The following is a 6,006-nucleotide window of genomic DNA, read 5'->3' on the forward strand; positions in this document are numbered from 1 at the left end:
TGGGGAGAGTTGGGAGCCCTGACGCAACTGTGTCCCAAAGCTGCCCTGCAGTGTTGCCCACTGTGGCTGCCAGTCCATGAGCGATTATAGAAAAGCCTGTAGAAGAGTCATCTGAGCAAAGGGAGGGAGACAGAATTCCATAAACTCCAGACCAATGAGTGTGACTTGAGCCCAGGGAGATGTCTAAGTAAGTGATTAGGTTGTTGGGCTTAGTGCTGAGTGATAGCCCATGGGGGGAGGGGGGGGCGGGGAGGGAGCCGCAGTGAAGTGCTCCGGTACTGCCTGTGCCTGTGCCCAGTGGACAGCCTGCCAAGTGCCCAGTGCATGCCCCACTTGGGCACCCTCATGTCAGCATCCTGGATGACACACACAGCTCATGTCTTAGACCTACAGCCAGGAGGAGGCAGGAAGACCAAAGTGCAGAATCAGGATCCAGATGGCTCAGTGGGTCAGGATGGGGGCCAGATGAATGCAGTGTGACACAATGGGATGCATTCTAATCGTCTTTATCAACCTGACCACAAAGCGGTGTAAAACCAAAACCCAGGCAACAGCGCACCCTTACCTGTGGAAATGCCAGCACGATCCCAAACCCAGCACCAGACATGAGAACAAGACACTGGGAGAGCCTCCGGCTCTCTGACTCGTCTTCCCCTCCCTCTCCGAAGGCCCCTCAGATGGATTGATTTAGGGCCAGTTGGAAAATCCAGGGCCAAACCCCACCTCAACATCCTTAACATAAGCCCACCTGCAGAGTCCCTTGTGCTGAATGAGGTCACACTGACAGGTTCCAGGGCCAGGAGGTGATATCTTGGGGACATTATTCTGCCCAGGACACTCAGCACGGCAGAGTACAGTTGTTAGAGGAACCATTCTGCTTGTCTCCCTGCGCCCCCAAGTGGTTAAACTCCTGTAAGTCAGTCAACACTAAGCCAGATGCTGACCCTGGTATGTGTGTGGGTAGTTTGACGTCACTTTATGACCCATGTACAGTGGTGTACCCAGAATGTGGTTTTCCGTGTCCTCGCCTGCATTTGGTGGCGTCACTGTTCTTACAGTAGCCACTCTGATAGGTGTATAAGTGAGATGGAGGCTCTCTCGTAGTCCTGAGAGGCCTTGACAACCTCAGAGCTGGGGGACATATCCAGGAGGCGGTCTGGATTGGAAGCTGGCAGAGCCAGATTTGAGGACACAACACAAGGACCTGCATTTGAGCTGTGAGGCAGGTTCCAGCTCAGAGAATGTTGGCAAAGTAGAAACATAATGTCAGGAGAGCTGTCATTCAAACTAGACTTGGATTGAAAAGAGGGAACAACCTTGAGGCAAGTTTAGAAAGTGTTTTCTGGAGAAGCAAGGAGGTGCGGGAGAGCCAAGGGACCTGCTGGGGAGGGGATGGAGCAGAGGACACCGCCATGTGGGTCTGTGTGCCCGAGTCCGGGGTGGGAGGGGGGAGGGGGAGTGGGAGGAGGAGAGCTGTCCCATAGAACCTCTGCGCCTGTCTGTCCAGGAGCCCATTGTTTCAGCTGCTATTGTTACCCCAACCTGGGGGGCTCAGGGCAACCCCCAGTTCATTTTCTGTTTCTTGTGTTTGTTTGTTTGTTTGTTTTTGTTTTTTCCCAGTTCATTTTCTGGCCAGGTTTATTTGGTTTATCCTTCAGGATCTGGGCAGGTCACTGTGGGCACAATAAAACAGTAATAAAACAGTGGTTGTTCTATGTCTGTCTTATTATGCCAAAGAGGTTACTGGAATATTTAATTCTTAGTGGTGAAGATAAGTAACAATCTGAATAATGGTCTTTGTTTATAAAGAGCTTTACAATTCGCAGCCCTGGGAGGTAGGTAGATAAGTGCCATTGTACTTTCTTACAGGTTCAGAGGTGGTGGCTTCCTGAAAATCCCCGATAAGAATCTGGGGCAGAGCCTGGACACAAACCCAGGGTCTCCAAGTCCCAGGCCAGTGTTCCCCAAGTACCCCAGGGTGGGGACTCTGGGGTCATGCCCTGCCAGGTCTTAAGAGTCACAGGAACTCAGACACTGTAGCCTTGCTCAGTTTGGCAGCTGCCCAGGAAAACCAGCATGTTTTCCCACTTTCTTAGTTGGGCAAAACCTTTGATCTCCCCCATGGGCAGCTTCACCAAGTTAATCCTTCTTGACCTGTTTCCATCTCCTGTGTACTTTCTCTTGCACCTTAAACCTCCTTATGAAAAACCAATAAAAAAGCTCAGGGCTCAAAACCCCCGAGGCTGTCAGTGTTTACTCCTCGCATCTTGGCAAACAGTCAGCTCCAGCCGCCCACATTCAGATTTCTGCACTCTTAAGAGGCATTTGATGAAATTTAAGAAAGCAGTAAGTTAAAATTACCCACTGGGATGCCAAAAGGTGGAATTTACTTAGAGAATTAAGTCCTTTAATCACTCCCTTTGTGAGCACCACGTTCCCGGCCTAGCCACGTGCTGGTTCCCTGCCAGGAAGGCACAGGGACCGGGTGCCTCTATGAGGCATGTCAGAAGCAGGGTCCTAATTAGGGTCTTGGAGAAACTCGGGGCTGGGCAACTCAGTGACCCGGGGCAGTCTATTCCCTCCAGCAAGAGTGAGGGGAAGGTAGGGACAGAGAGAGGAGGCAGTGACCTAAAGACAGGGCTTCTGAGAAGAGTGCTAGTGATTTTATAAAAGGAGGAACTAAACTTGAACTTCTTTACAAGTAAACTCAGTCGCTGCTTAAGATGAAAGCAAGACGGAAGCCACATGCCAGGAATGTCCTCGACTCCTCTTTCTAGCATGTGCCACATTAGCCACTGTCATCTCTGCCATGATTGCAACAGGCTTCTAAGTCCTTCCATTCCTGCTAGCCCTTCTCCAGGGAGCATCTAGAAGGATCTTTGAAAAAACATAAATACACTGCCGGCATAGCTCAGTGGTTGAGCATCGATCTATGAACCAGGAGGTCACTGATTCCAGTCAGCTCAGGTTTCGGCCTCTATCCCCACTGTGGGGCGTGCAGGAGGCAGCTGATCAATGACTCTCATCATTGATGTTTCTATCTCTCTGTCCCTCTCCCTTCCTCTCTAAAATCAATAAAAATATATTTTTTACAAAAAGAAAGAAAATCACGACTGAGAGCACGTCACATCCTCCTCATACCTGCTAAGGCCTGTCACTGATCCTAGAATAAACCCAGGCTTTTTACTCTGGCCTTCGGAGATGTACATTGCCTCGTCCCTCCACGCCCGCCTCCCATGCTTGTCTTCAGCCAGGACCTTTGAGAGAGCTACAGTCATTTTGTGTCCACAGAGCCCCAGGCAGATATGACATCTGGGGTCATTCTGGAAGGACTGACCTATATTTTAGGTCTGGGGGCTCCCACAGGTGAAGTTTAACCTATGAGCACACCATCAGAATCCTCCAAACACAGAAAACCAAGTGCGGTGAGTGAGGGTCGGCAGAAACACACAAAACACAGTGAAGCAGATGCCGATGTCCAAATTCTGCAGCAAGAGCAAGGCTATTAGAACTGACCAGGAAGATTTAAAGAGAGTCAAACAGAATGTCTAGAATTATGTGTTTCAATGACTAAAATTCAGGAAGATGAACTAAGTACCAAAGCAGAGACAATTAGCAACATGGAAAATGATGTAACCGAAAAAACTACACAGACTTCAGCAGAGACAAGGAGGTTGAAACAGGAAGAAGTTAAGAGTTTAGAACAAAATCACAGGAGAGTCAGAAAGTGTGGAAGCAGCCTTATTTGAGAGAAAATGGCTGAAATTTTCTATTGTTGATGGAAGACACAAATGCACCATTAAAGTAAGTGCATTGCGTACCTAAAGAAGTGGCTACACAAATGTCAGAAAGAACATCTTAAATTCAGATGGGAGAAGACACATCACCGACCAGAGCGACAGCGGCTCTAGGGAAGCACCTGCAGGTAACCAGGGGAAGTCGCCATCTGTCTGTGAGTGGTCCCCATAAAAACATCTCTCCAGAATGAGAGTGAAACAAAGACACTTTATCTGAATAAATCTTGAAGGATTTACCAGGAGCCAAATTTCTAAAGGAAGGAAAGAAATGTGAACATGGAAACATGCACATGTATAAAATAAAAGGAAGATTTGATTGGTGAGGCTCAAAAAAAGCAAGCAAGCTAGTAAAAGACTGACATTCACAGCACTGAAGTTTGAGGGCTGATCCGAGCTAAATGGCCTCACAGGCCAAGCTGGGCGGCCTGAGGCCACCCGTTTCCAGGTGTGTGTGGCACTGGTATGGCTTCTTCCCTAAGAGTTAGACAGACTCCACTGTGACTCATCTGGTCCCCGAGTTTCCTTGGTGGAAGGGTCTGAATGAAAAATCCAAGATTTTAAACAGATAGAGGGCTACTCAGGTTACCCGTTTCTTCTTGAGTGAACTGTGGAATTTGTCCATTTTGTCCTGTTGACAATAATGGCATAAAATTACCCATACTATTCTCTTATGATTCTTTAAATATGTGTGGAACCTGTAATGATGTCACTTCCCTCATACCTGGTACCATAATCCATGTTTTTTCTCTTTTTCTACTTATCCTGGCAGGAGCTTTACGTTTTATTAACCATCTCTAGGAACAATCTTTTGTTTATTAATTTTCTGTAGTTTTTCTTTTTTTCTATACATTGATTTTTTTTCTCTAATATTTATTATATTCCATTTACTTTGGGTTTAATTCGCTTTTTTAGTTTCTCAAGGTGGATGTTGAAGACACTGAAACCTTTTTCCTAGCCTAGGTTTTCAGTGCAGTGAATTTCCACCTTCTGCTTTAGCTGTACGTTCATCTATACAAATATCACACAAAAATTTTAAATTTTTTTATGGATTTCAGAGAGGAAGGGAGAAGGAGAGAGAGATAGAAACATCAATGATGAGAGAGAATCATTGATTGGCTGCCTCCTGCCTGCCCCACACAGGGGATGTTCCATGATCGGGAATCGAACTATTACCTCCTGGTTCATAGGTCCATAGTCAAACACTGAGCCACATCAGTGGGGCCAAATATCACAAACTTTGATAATTTTTGTTTTAATTTTCATTTAGTTCAAAGTACTTTCTAATTTCCCTTTTTATTCTTCTTTGATCTAGGAGTTATTTCAGAATGTGATATTTAATTTCAAAATATTTAGAGGTTTCCCCCCCAGAGATCTTGTGCTTTTAATTCCATTGTGGCTAGAGAACATAGTAGTTTTAAATTTATTTAGGCTTGTTTTATGGTCCAGAATATTGTCTTTCTTGGGTAAATGTTCTATAAGCTCTTGAAAAGAATGTGTCCTTCTGTGGGACCCTGGATCCACCTGTGTTCTGATGATAAAACTAAAAAGGGGTAACTTGAAACCAGTGTTCTTCCAAATCATCGAGGGAAGCTCACACGCCTTAACTAAACCTGCTACTCCTGACAAGCTTGACAGAGAGGGGAACGTGTGGGAAGAACACAGGCTTCCCTTCAAGCTGGGCCCTCGCTCCGCCCCACCTTCTCCCCAGAAGGGGCCGTCATGGGCCTGTCTGCAGAGGCCAGAGCGTCCAGAGGACCCTTAGTGGCAAGAAGACTGAAGTCCAAGCTTGACCTAAGCGCCATTGGGGCTGAGATATTGATGTCCTTGCTGCAAACACGGACAGCTATCTGCTGTGCTCACACACCTGGACACATACACTTTGAAAACAGATCCTCAATAATGCAATTTCACTGAACACAAAAATAACCACATTACTCCCAAATCTGTGGCTGCTCTCTGCCTCACCTGTGCTATTTCTCATTAACCTAGGGCATTTCTCTAACAAAAACACCATCAGTCTGACCAGTCATGACCATATAATAATAATTTAGTCATTTAGTCTTCAATACCAAATATAAATATAAATATAAATATTTAAGAACATTCACGACTCTAAGGTTAGGTAGGTCTTTACATTTGTCCTTTCAGCAAACACAAATGAACCCACATCATACATTCATCTCTCGGAATGGGGTAAACGAAAGTATCT

The sequence above is a fragment of the Myotis daubentonii genome, chromosome 4, assembly GCF_963259705.1.
Source record: "Myotis daubentonii chromosome 4, mMyoDau2.1, whole genome shotgun sequence".
Lineage (NCBI taxonomy): Eukaryota > Metazoa > Chordata > Mammalia > Chiroptera > Vespertilionidae > Myotis > Myotis daubentonii.